This window comes from Halichoeres trimaculatus, unplaced genomic scaffold (assembly GCF_033239565.1).
Source record: "Halichoeres trimaculatus isolate MK-OKI-2021-1 unplaced genomic scaffold, fHalTri1.1 fHalTri1_scaffold_1, whole genome shotgun sequence".
In the NCBI taxonomy this organism is placed as follows: Eukaryota; Metazoa; Chordata; class Actinopteri; order Labriformes; family Labridae; genus Halichoeres; species Halichoeres trimaculatus.
The window spans coordinates 17,384,403-17,398,041 of NW_027437179.1; the positions used below are offsets into that span (position 1 = coordinate 17,384,403).

The 13,639-nt window shown below is 44.0% G+C and overlaps 1 protein-coding gene across 2 annotated transcripts in view; it reads left to right on the forward strand.

The window, feature by feature from the left end:
• The first annotated feature begins 2,147 nt into the window (after positions 1 to 2,147).
• tafa4b (TAFA chemokine like family member 4b) overlaps positions 2,148 to 13,639 on the forward strand; it is a 46,015-nt gene continuing 34,523 nt past the window's right edge. The window contains exon 1 of one of the 2 annotated variants that reach the window (XR_012598379.1): positions 2,148 to 2,670. The gene's annotated coding sequence lies outside the window, so the exon portion shown is untranslated. The remainder of the gene's footprint in view (positions 2,671 to 13,639) is intronic. The other variant, XM_074673257.1, reaches the window with a different exon arrangement.

A 13,639-nucleotide genomic window follows, 5' to 3' on the forward strand; every position in this document is an offset into this window, starting at 1 on the left:
TTCATCTTTGTGTTATATAGCAGCATAATCACTGATCTTTCAAGACAAACAATCCTCATCACTGAATTAGACAAATCATTCCCATTATGTTCATTTTTTTTCTTAGCAGCCTTGCCATGCACCCCCACACGGGGCTGACAGGTGTGTCAGAGGGAACGGTGCATGAATATTGATTCTGGAGGAAATGTACCTCATGTTAAGAGCAGGTTTCTCCTTTGCCTCACCTCCCTGTGAGAGGTTGGGATCACTGGGGGGAATAGACCTACGGAAAATCCTATAACCCCTTCCTCTGATACATGAAACCTCCATAGGACTTGAGCCTATATCTACTTTTACCCTCACCACATTATCGCAATGCACATGATATGATATTGTAGGCTTTGAGTTGCCATCCCTGCTTAAGATGTAAGCTGTGCCAGGGTTACATGCAGTGAAACACGCCGAGGAAGCTGATGCCTCTGTAACAACACCTAGAAGTGTAATGGGAGGCAAATTAAATTTCACACCGTTCAACCTCACCCTTTAAAGTCTGTGTTTACGTCACATGATGCGGTTTCCTCTGATACTGTCTGCCCCCTCTGAGGGAGGATAGATGAGATAAGTGCTGTGAACTGGTGCATCCATTAGCTGCCTCTCTTTAAGATAAAAGGCCTCCTATTCCTAACGTGACACTCAGGTTCACTGTGTAGACACAACTCTTCCGTGCAGACAGCATATATACATCATTTTCCCCTCACAGTTCACACAGTTAAAATCTTTGTTGTCTGCAAAGTAGATTGGCTGCGTGACACCAAAGTCACAGGACAGAGTGGAGCTGTCCAACGACCTCCAATCATTTTCTGCGTATCCGGCGCTGTCCGTGGTGCTGAAACAAAGATTTTCACTTCACTTGTATTTAATCTCGCAGCTAAAGGGCTGCATGTTCCTGAGTCGTTACGAACCCACATCAATGACTAATCCGTTTTCAGTTCAAAGTCAGACAGGTCGATTTGTAACAGATTAAACCCAAAATTAAGCGCTTAAAAATAAACCACATCGCTTTTCTCAAGCACAAGTGGAAAAGTGGTCGGAAGGGGCTAAAGACAGTGCCAGACAAGCATGTTTGAGATTACTGTAAGATCAATGCCCGTTCTGCTGGTTGTATTCCTTGTCCTCATCACATTTTGTGATACATGGCTCTTTAATTTTTGTTGGAAAGTTCTTATCTCAGTGCGTACAGGGACGTCTCCAATGACTCTTGGCTTACTGCAGAGCCCAACGAGGAAACAATGAAGACGTCTGGGTGCTTCAGATCCCCCTCACCTTGGGTCGTTAGCAGACATCGACCTCCTCTAAGTCTTAACGACTGAATATACAGCGCAGAGCAATCAATCGCCATCAACACACTGGAATATTTCAGGGATGGAATAATTGATAGGCTGTCTCCTGGCGCGCAACGGAGAGGCGGAGGTGATTAAATTCTGTTTAACATCTCGGCTGGAGGTGGGGGGTATCGATACTCAAACTCCAGCTGTAACACGATCTTAGTGGTGAGGTGAGATGGGCTGCTGAGTGATGAGGAGGGGTCACCCACTTATGCACAGGGGAGATCTCAGCCTCCTATAATAAACACACACACAAACTGGATGAAAGTAATTTAAGTGTTAAAAACAAAAACTTAGAAAAGACCCTAGACTAAACCATTAGTTGGCCAACTTCTATCAAAACTTTGCTCCTGAAAAATGAATGCTAGCCTAAAATGCTCGCGATTGAAATCAAAATTCTCAATCACTCATTTCTGGAGTTTAATTTTATTGAATGATGTATTAGGCTGCTATTGTAACTTGTTTTACTGAGTAATCGTTTCATCTAACATGTTCGGGGGATCTGATGATTTAAGCAAGCTGTAATAAGTGTAATACGCTGTAAAAACATCGCCAGGACGTCAAAGGACGACTTGTTGAAATTGGCTCTTCGCAGGGGGAGACTGACTGTCATGTTCCCCATCATGCGTCCCCTCCTCCCCTTCACCTCAGTCGTCCAGGCTACTTATAAACTGCATGACATCAGTGAGGAAAAAGGGGGTGTACTTTGGAGCTGGTGAACTGGGCGGGCGCTGCTGCACGTGTTCTGAATTGGGAAGACGGGCTCGCATCGCATTTCTCATGTCCAATCGATCCTTGCTCGGGAGGAGCGACGGGAGCGCACAACTATCACTCCTGCATCACCACACCATCACTCTCATCAGCATCTCTACGGCGACTTGAACGCCTCCGTGTGACTGTCGCGCATGCAGGGGGGAATAAACTTATGTGGAGTTTTAACACAAAAATATCAGCCTGGTGCCTCTTTGGGGGAATTACGCACTTTTTTTATGACTTTCTCCTCTGAGTGAAGCTCTGAGATGGGACGCAGCGAGACCGTGGCAGGTTGGGCCACATCGCTGTTGTGCGAAGTGTGTTTCCTCAGCCGGCTCCGGGGGGCTTGTACTCTGGCTTGGCATTAGTCCTCTTCAGCTCCTCTTCGGAGTGTTTCAACGCGGACTCTGGAATCCGGACAAGAGGGTCTGAGGGATTGAATGGGGAACCAAATCAGTGGAGTTGGAGCAGAAAGTGGCCAGAAAGCGCCCTGCTGTCTCACCTGGACCCTTTACAATCTCCTGTGATTATGCCATCGAGTTTATAGATTTAGGTAAGGTTGTGTGTTTTTCTTTTCACATTCATTAAGCACAGACTTACATGCCTCAAATGAGTACATTTCAATTCGTAGTTGGTTACCGTGCCTCACTGGCGATAGATTAATCAAACGAGGATGGGGTCAGAGGGGGACTTAGGCTGGAGAGATGTGGGCAGCAGGAGGAGAAGGGGAGGTGACTGGTCGAATGACTCACGAGCTGAAGCAACTTTGATGTTCTTGGCTCAGAGCGCCACTGAGCTCTCTCTACTGAGGAACAAGCAGTAGAAAGGCTCCGTGGTTCCCCTGCGTGTCCCTTCTCCCTCTCCGCGCTTGATTACTATCTATGCGTAAAACTTGAACGCATGACGAGTCATTTCTGCTGACCATGTGTAGCGCGTGCTGTCGGTCAGGGCAGCGGAGACTGAGGTGAGATTGATGCAGTGTTTCGCCTCTGTCAGGTTAAATAAGCGATTGGTCGGGGCTCGCCGCTGTTTAGTAGCTATTGAGTAATCTGTGAGGCTGATCCGCTGACCGGGCTCTTTTCATGCGCCCTCTAATCGCTTTGCAAGGATCGTGATCGGCGCTGGAAGAGATAGGTGAGCGCGCGGGGGCTCGGACATATGGGAGAGAAATGAGGTGCCGCCGGCTTCTCCGGGCAGATTGCGCACAGAGACAGGGAGTTGTGTTGCAGACTCTGTTAGACACACACACACTCACACTGGGACGCGCGCGCTCGCACACACACATACACACACATACACACACACACACTGAGGAGGAAAATTACTTGCTGCATGTTAATGGTCGCAGTAATGAGACCCAACCCCTATCGTGTTGTAATTGTTAGTCATCCTTGTCTCCACCCCTCCCTCTCCCACCTCCCCCCACTCCCCCTCTTCTCCTCTTTGCTTTTTTACCTCTTTGCTCTCTTCCCCTGCCCAGGTCTGCAATTTTTACAGTACTGAGAGAGTGTAATTATTTGCCCATTGTTTTAGCGCTTGCAGCATTGGCACTCTACAGAAAGTGGTGTCATTAGTGTGACAGGCAGGGCGGACAGAAGAGAGAGAGGGAGAGGAGGAGGTGGTGGAGGAGAAGCTGTTGGAGAGTATCGGTCCAGGGACTTAATTCTCATTGACAGTCACATTAACACAGGAGCAGCACTCTTAATCCTGGGGAGATTACTCTCTCTAACCTGAACCCCTGTCATCCAGCTGTCCTCCACACACACATACACACAGAAACACACACACCTGTAAGAAGGTGGCACTGATGTCTGTCTGTGCTGTTTTTCTCCTGTCTGCAGTAGATGACTTCTCCTCCGTCTTTGTCACCTTTTTCTATCTCATCACCCCCCCTCCGTCCATTCCTCCCGCTGCTCCTCTCAGTGGCCCACACAGACAAATTCATACACTTGGCAATTACTTCTCTCCCAAGGCTTGCTCTCATCTGGACCCTTCCTCTTCCTCACCTCCTCTCCCTGCTGTGGGACATCCTACTGTCCTCAGAGGGCTGTTGGGCTCTACATGTTTCAACAACCTCCTTTCTCTTTAACTCACATGAGGGCTGTTCAGGATGACTGCCTGGGAATGAGAGGGAATAGATTGTGTGCATTTGTGATAGTGCACAAGGACGCGGCCAGGCGCAGAGGCAGCGGGCAGCGGATGGTAGAAAGCAGGCGAGAGAAATGAGCTGAGGAGACACAAGAAATATTTGTGAGAGATGAGGCAAGGGAAGGAGATAGTTTGTGTGTATGTGAATGGAAAAAATAATCCTCTATGTGAAATGACCTGTTGGAGAGTCTTTGTGTTTAACTGGTTGGAAAAACTCAGCACGATGGGAATCTTGAGAATCTGTGTCTGCCTGTTCATGTGCAAGGGTGAGAAAACCCAGCAAGATGATAATGATGATGCATGTGTTTGTGTGAGAAGGATGATATGCTGGATGAATTAACAGGGATCAGGCATGTACTACTGAAGAAGTGACAGCAGCGTGACAGATAGGAGATCACCTCCACACACAAACACGCACCAACACACACAAACACACACTGGCATTAACAGATTGACTGTGATAAATGGAGACTTCCTGACTGAGAGGTGGAGGAAGAAAGGAGGAGAGGCGTCCTTTCATGTTATGGGCAGGGAGAAGAGAAAGGCCTCTCATTTGTAGACCACAGAGTCTGGGACAGCTTTTCATCTCTGGCTGTATTGAGAGTCAGAGGACATTGAAAGGTGTTATGCAGGTAGTGCAGACAGCAAAGCCTCCACTCATTCTCATGAAATGGAGTCCTGAGGAAGAACAGGAGATTCATGACTGTAACAGGTCACAGGGTGATACTAGATCAATGAACATGAGCGTGTTGTGTGTCTGTTTCTGTCTTAACCACAAAGCATAGCTGGACAGAGGTCATGACCCTCCATGGAATAAAAAGGGGTAGAGTTCAGATGTTTCTGGCAGGCTGGTGGAAACATGTGCCTTCTTGTTATCATCATGTGGTGGTTTGGAATAGATCTGTCATCATGTGTAACCTCTGCGTAAATCATGACACAGATAGAGGATTAAGCAGCTATCAGTATCATTGAGAACTAAGCATAGCTACTTAGATAGGTACCGACCGAATTCTGTCTGAAGTACCGAGTACTGATACATGTAAAATCAAATGGTACCATGTTACGGTACCTGAAGACAATCTTGTTACTGTGAGGGAGTGGAAGAGGTGATTTTCCATGCTGGACATGAAAACAGTATATTGCAAGTTTAGAATTAAAATATGTTAAATTGAAAAACTTAGAGATTTTATTGTTATACAAATTAAAATTCACACACAAAAGTACAGAAAATTGGTACCGTTGTGTACTGATACCGATTGCCAGATACCGGGCATTGGCACCTTATTGTTATAAATGCTAAAGGTACCCATCCCTATTGAGAGCAGTTTGCATTTTGTTTCCCAATGTTCAAAACACACACAGCTAGTTAATTTGTTTGGACATTTCTATTTTAATGTTAAGCATTTTTTCTGTGTTGACGACTTTAATTTGTTTTCTTTAAAAAGAGAAAACCTTTGTTTAAAAGCCAGAGATACACTGATGAATGTCAAGACGGATGGAATGGCTGCTATTATTGTTTTTTTGGGATCTGCTTTGGTTTGGGTCTATTCGTAAGATTTTGTAAGGTCATTAAGATCAGCAGTTATTTTAAATTGTAATTTTAGCCGAGATGTCTAAAAAGTTTTAAAATGCTCCTCTGTGAGTATTTTGTTCTCATTTTTGGCAACAAAATCCAATCTAAGGGATTTCATTATATTATAACTTCAATACAAACAGGGTTGAGTATTCCTGGAGGCCAATCCAAAACACCAACGATAACTTAAAAAATAGAGTTGGTTAAAGTAAAATTGATTTTTTTTAATTTTCTTTTTCAAGAAACTCATTCTTTACTTTTTCATAAATCTTTGTTTGTTTTTGCCCAAAGACATTTGATGTGGCATCTTTATTAGCACAACTAATGTATGCACACACAACAGTGGTTATAGTTCACAGAAGATGCCAGCAGGAATGAACACTGTTGGTCCAGTCCTGAAAACAACCTGAAGTGTCCTGTAAGCAGAGATGATTGGTCCTCACAGTAAAGACCTTGTGTCTGATGTCCACTGTCTGCTGTGTGTGATCCTTGTCTTCCACCCGTCCCTCTATAAATCAGTCAGATGGTGACAGTGAGGCCTCAGTCTTCTGTGTGGCACATCACACCGTACAGGCTCTCTGTAATTCCATCTAACAGGTCTGCTTTGACTGACAGCTCCCCCTGCCATGCAGCGTCCCCCTGTCCCACCCACAGAACACGGTGAAAGGCGCAGCTGCCACTTTCAAACGCTCCGCTCTCACGGCTTTAATGCATCTGACAGGTTGTGGGTTAGTGGATTATTGTTCTGAATGTGCCAAGTGCTTTTAAAGCATCAGTCATGCACTGCTGAAGGATTATTTTTTAAACATCTGTTTCATAGTTTTTGGTAATTAATTTACTCTTAATTTTAGTCATTTTTAATTGGGGGAGTGAATTTTGAGGTTGTCGTGACTCTTTTGCGAGAACTGAGAGTAACACAACTTCACAGTCTTCAAGGTGCTTTCTCCACAGCTGCGACTCACTTTGACCATGACAAATCTCCCGAAGTGATAGTAATGATTGTAATTGAACAGGCACAGTTTCTTCCCACAGTGCTCTATCTATCACCTTGGATGCAATCTGCTACCTGTGTGTGTGTGTGTGTGTGTGTGTGTGTGTGTGTGTGTGTGTGTGTGTGTGTGTGTGTGTGTGTGTGTGTGTGTGTTCTTCTCTGTGTGTCTCTGCAAGAGGCAGTGGGTCCCCGTTTGCTTCCCTCTGGCAGCTGGCAGATGTGCTGGTTACTTTGAGCGACAGTGTGAGTTTGTGGGAGTGTAAGTGTGTTTGTGGGATTATGAAAAGCTCCCAGCATGCTCTGCAGCGTGGGTCCACTGTGAGACTGTGGTGAAGAAGGGGTGCAGTGGTGGCGATGACGCTGGTGTGCCTGGGGCGGTCATAGCAGCAGCCCTCAAACAATCCTTGACTCATGAAGTGTGTGTGTGCGTGTGTGTGTCTGTGTGTGTGTGTCTGTGTGTGAGGGGGGTTGAGCCCAGTGGGATTCAGAGCATGAAAGGGGGGATAGCAAAAGGATGAGGAGGAGAGGAGATGGAAAACAAATGAGAGGAAGACAGAGGGAGGAAGCACACTGTGGGTGATATCTGACCAGAGAGTTTGATTGAATGGATGTTTGAGGAAGAGGCTTCAACAGAGAGGATCATGGGTCATCAGGACTGAGGGGGAGATCTGTCAGAGGAGGAGTGGATGTGTGTAAGTGTCCACATTTTTGTGTATGTGTGAGTGTGTGAGAGAGATAGAGAGAGTGAGTACTAGAGGTGATGGCTTTCTAATGAAAACAGCAGGCAGACAGCAGTCGTGGGTCCCTCTTGGTGGCTGAATGATGTCAGTCACCAGTGGACAATAGCCTCCCATGAGGGCAGCTGCTTTAATTCATGTGCATATCTGAAGCCCAGTGACACCCAGTATAATAAATCAATGTATTAAAAATTTCACATTAAAAGATCTTACCCTTAATTAAATGTAGTCAAGGGTCAGGCTGTCGACAAACAACGTACTTTTCTGATAAATTCATGCTGTTGTGTGAGATGAATGAGTCTATATTTGAATTTGTTTTTGTTCTCATAGATTTAATTTAATCTATTCAGATTATCGAAGTAGGAGTGGCTCACATATAGATTGTACATGGAAAGTGTTTGTATGACCACCAGAGTTTGACTGAACCAGTTACCAAAACAGGTCTTATTGCATTAAGACATAAAAAGAGGCTTTGCTTACTAACTGCTTTATAATCTCACAAATTTTCTTTTAAAAACAGAGGAACTCTTTGTAAAGATTTGTTCCCCAGTTGACAAAGTGATAGCTTTGCTGTCTATGATTTTGTCTGATACATGTATAAGTCCTGTTTTCTGACATGTTCTTATCCCAATTTAGACAGATACATTGAACACTGGCTGTGGAAAAAAGTATAAAATGAATTTTGCTTCATTGTGCTGTAAATTGCTTTGTCCCGGGCTCGTGTTGTATGTCACTCTAGACAAAAGCGTCTGCAAATAAATTGTTGAATTGTAGTACAGGATAAAATGTCAGTATTTGGAAAAGGGCTTGGTTTATTGATCATTAAGAGGTATGGGTGTTTATTTCTACCCATTTAATAACCAGTTAAAACTCTTCACATGAGCTTTATTTTATGCCCCCTTTAAAGTTATAGAAGACAAAACAGCGTTCGCCTTGAGCGCTAAGGACAGCAGTGCTGCACTCTAGACCAAGCTGAGTCTTAAGCACCCAGTGTCCAAGTCTGAGTCAGTTCTAGGTTATTCTAAGTCAGACTCAAACCTTTTCAGAATCTTTTGGATGTAAATAACACAAAATAAACAAAAACAACTTTATTTTAAATCTTTGAGCAAAGCAAGTTTGTGACATCCTCCCGGCAGGAACTGTCACCGAACTACACTCAACATACATGCAGGTAAATACACCGGCTAGCTCTGCTCACAGACTCTTTGGGCCTTGCTCCAAATTTCTGTTTAGTATTTTTTTGTGAAAGTGTATGTCAGAATCCTGATGATGTCAGTGAGTAGCCTGAGTCATCAGCGTCACACTCTCCATTGAGTTAAGGGTCCTGGAAAGACAGGACTGAGGTGTAACTTCACAGTGACGCTTCAAGAGCAAAAACAAGGTCATGTCCGCCATAATGAGAGGTAAAAAACTTCAAAACAGTAGCTCACAAACCGATGAGTACACTACTTTATAGAAAACCTGATTTTCCTCAGTAAAATCCATACGTTTTGGGGTAAAGACTAGTCCTTGGTGTGAGTTTGAGTTTGAGCACAGATCTTTTGGGGCTTAGGTTTAGGTTGCGCCTCCAGGGAATAAATCCAAGTTGCTGCAGTGTCCTTGCAAATGCTAAAAATCAAAGCGCTGTGTGTGCTGAGAATATCCACAAGCAAGAGAACATTGGTATAAAAATGTTTTTGTGTCAGCATATCTGTTTCTGATATCCGTGTGTGATCCTTGTATGAAATTGCTTTGTGAGAGTGTGCACACAGTGTGTGTGTGTGTGTGTGTGTGTGTGTATGTGTGTGTTAGAGAGAGAGGGTTAGAGGCCCTGCTTGTCTCAGGGAAAGAGTGTGATATGGTGTCATGCTCCAGAGACCCACAGACAAATTAATTCACTTATTGACACCGCTGACACGTCTCAGTGACTTTGTAAAATGAACAATTGATCAGGCTTCCTTTCACCTCCCAACTCTACGTCTTTGTCTCTCCTTCTCTCCTGCTCTCACTCTGTTTTCCCTGACCTCTTCCTTTCCTCTCTCCTCTTTCTTCTTAACCATTTCACACTCTGACCCCTCTCGGCCTCCTCTGCTCGGACTTCTCCTCACCTCCTCTTTTCCCCTCTTTCCTCTTTTCTGCTGGTTTCAGGCTCTTCCTCTCCACTGGCTGGCCCATTGACAGGCATGGCACGTCCGCTAATTAATATAATTACACGCAAGCTGGTCATTAGCAGCTGAGGGGACTGATATAATCAAGATGTCTGTTTTTTTTCTGCCTATGCGTGTTTCTGTGCATGCTCAAAGCGTGCGTCCGCGGGGCTGACTGTGAAACTTCTCCATCTGTGTGTCCACTGAGCGAAAGCCATTGTGTGAAAGTGTGATGAGGCTAAGAGTTGACTTCTAAGTGTTGGTCCAGTGCCCTTCTCTTTGCCAGACATGCTGCAACAGCTTCAACGAGACTGAGGGTCATAAAAAAATCAAAGCCGGCTCCACATCAAGGTTGTTTGTTTTCCATTAATCATAATTTGGGCACAAAGCTCAGTAAATGCCCGCTGCTCTCGAGAGATGCACTGTCAGGACATCGGCCTGCTTTTCTTTGGCTTTGAGCCCCCTGTCCATTTCACAAACACACACAGACCCACAAAGATCACTGAATGAGTGTGTAAAAAACATGTTTTATTACTTAGCAAGGCCAGGTGGTCTACCCTTCTGTGGTGCAGTTATCCTCTTCTTTATGGCTCCTTTTCATACTTTGGAATTGTATGGTAGGAAAACTCAGGATAAAATGAGAAGACATGTCTGTGGTGGAATAACAATTAGCAAAAAGCAAAGAAAGACCAGGATAAAAAAGTACATGACATGCAGACAAAAAACTGTCTCCAGGTGCTGAGCAAGCACCAATTCTTTGCTAGGCCAGGGGGAAGCACAGACTATGTTATGGGCTGGGGGCGGAGCTACCATGACCAACGATCAGCGGTAAAACAATCATTCTTAAGGAAACAAGGAAAAGGAAAGCTGCTGAGTGAGTCGTCTATAGTTTTGTATGCGTTTCTTCATTCTTAATTGGAAATGGAGGCAAAATTCAAGCACCAATGCATTGCCGCTCTTTTGGATCAAGTTTATACCTTATTATTTCATTAAACAGACTAAACAACCTCATGTCATTTATCATTCTTTAAAAGGAAAGCTTCAGTGAGGCATCAGAAAAAGTATTTCAGTAATATCCTAAGAACAAAGACTGCATATTTTCTTTAAAACCAGGTAGAAGAAACCTTATGACTGTAATTGTGCACAATAATGTGGGTTAAATGTATATGTGTATGTGCATGAATGCAAACTGATATAAAATCCCTGAGTTCAGGTAGACCTCACTGGGCAGAAATTTAGCTCAGTGGCAGAAACAGAGACCTGACTAAGTAACTAGAAGACTAACTACATAAAGATTTTGCTCAGTGTTTACCCTTTCTTTATCGCAAAAGTGAGCTGCAGCCTGCAGACAGGATAAAAGAGGAGTTACACCAGGCGAAAGGCATCAATATTGCAGAAAACTAGTTTGTCTGGAGTGTGGAGTGGAAGAAAACCTGACAAATATGTGTGTGGGTGTGGACAACCTTCTTAAAGTGTCTCCTTTACTTTCCACATTTCCATCTATCTTCCCCTGCTGAGGGACATTGACTTTTAACGGCCTTTTATGGCTTTATTAAAGTGCAGAGGATTTATGGTCTGTCTGTCTGTCAGCAGCTCTGAGGAGGGATGTCCTGATCTATGTCCAACCATGCTCACCGTCTGGGTTTTAAACAACAAACTTGTAAAGAGGAAACAGGGATTGTGTCCTTGCTGCAGACTTGTTGTTAACAGGCTAATTTTTATTAGCTAGTTAGCACCAGCGCTTTTTTTCATCCCCATAAAAGAGGAAACAGCCTGCACCTGCCCCACTTCCTTCTCTGCTTTAAAATTGAGGTTGTTAAGAGAAATTTGATAAAATGATGTGTGAATGTCACAGGTACACAAATTTGTTCTGATTCTCTGTGAAAGAAATTAACATGATTTTGGTTAATGGCTAAATAAGCTGAAGAAGTGTCGCTAATTCAGTGATAACTGTTTGTTTTTAACTTGCTGATGTACAGGAGCACGAGAGGTGGGTCCAGACTTCTTGTTTGAACACAGTAAAAAATACATTCAACATCTAACCATTTCTTTAGTGAAGGAGGAGAAAGAGAATGACAGCTAGAGAGGGATGGAGGAAGCGAAAGAGAAAACGAGACCTTATGGAGAGAAGAAAAAGGGGCGGAGAGCAACCTTGTAAAACACAGGACTGGAGACATGTTTTTTTTCATTAGAGCATTCACACACACACACTCACACACACACACACACACATACACACACACACACACACACACACACACACACACACACACACACACACACACACACACACACACACACACACATCAAGTCTCGCAATGCACAAACAAACACACATACTTTCCACGGTCACCGGATCCTGAGACGACGCCTTGTGCAACAAGGTGGGATTTGGACTTGAGTGCAGTCCGATCAATTGAGCTGTAATGGTACCTTAGTGCCAAGGCCATTCTCTGAACTCTGCAGTCAATACCACAGGCAGGTAATGCTCCTGAATTCAGACTTTCACTCACAACTCCTCTCTTTTTCCAAACCTAAACATCCAGCCAAGCAGAGAATCCTCCACCTAATTGCTTGTCGGTTCACTGCAGGAAACAGTGCAGTGAAGGCGGAGTGGAGTACAGATGGATGGATAGAAGGATGGATGGATGGATGGATGGATGGATGGATGGATGGATGGATGGATGGATGATGGAAACATTTTCTGTGCTGTATTTCTCCAATGACCCCAGACCTAGATATAAGAGAACTACAATCCACATGTTGAACAATAAGTAAAATCTGCAGGTGTTGTTGTTGAAGATGAAGATCCTTGAAAAAGAAGAAAATACAGAAATAATCACACAGTTATGGGTAGTTTTACTAAGATACCAAACAAAAACACCAAAATATTTTAACATTCATTTCAAAAAGACTTTCTGTATTATTCCATAAACTAAAAGATTGACTAATATACTGAACAGCATTAGCAATGTCAGTGAGTGAGTGATAATTTTCCCTGACAATAACATGATACAGGCAAAAATATTAAAGGTCCCATATTATGCTCCTATTCTGCAGTTTTATATGGATCATTGATGTCTTCATGAAATGGTAGTAACATGTTTTGGCCCAAAAGCCAATAAATCAAGCACAGCAGCATTGTTTCCAGGCTCTCAGAGCCCCTCTGTTCAGAACGCTCTGATTTAGTGGGCGTGGCCTTCATATGTAAATGAGCCACCTCTGATATCGCCCCGCTCTTCCGCGTCACTGAGAGCGGCGCCACAAGCTCCGAGTGCACAGTGTTTCAAAAACAGCAAAGCTCGTTTACCGTTACAATAAAAACAAATAAAACAGGCTAAAACAACAGGCTAACTGCAGCTAAAGTTAGCATCCTGAAGCTAACACAGAGACAGAGGGGACACTGAGGAAAAGCTCTTACATCTGCTCCACAGCACACAACATTTAAAACACTCACATTTCCAGGGTCTGAGGTTTGTTGGCGGATGGTTGGTAATGCCTCTGGATTCAGGACCAGTCTATTCGCTAGCCCTCTGTTGTACTGTCCAAAGTTGGAAAAGCAGTCGGCCGTGAAGTGATTAGCACACACATGCACAGTTTTACTGAGTGTAGCTGGCACATTTCCTTGATAAATGAACTCTAGCCACTCAGGCTTGTCTTCTCCCGAGGTGGGAAGCTTGTGCATGGAACTATGTGGCTGTTTACAGCCAAAAACAGAGCAGTGATGGCTCTTCAACTTTGGCATTCTCCAATGTCAGGGGTATCTGCTCTGGTGGACCAATCAGGCCAGACTTGCTCCTGACTGGTCAAAGAGGGAATCTCAGATGTCAACAAATCCCCCAAATCCAAACAGCTTGTTTTAGGTCAGGATTTTACATTCACAAGCACTTCTAAGTACAGGTTTTGTCATTAAATTTCACATTTTGTGGGCTGGGAGGAAAGCCAAA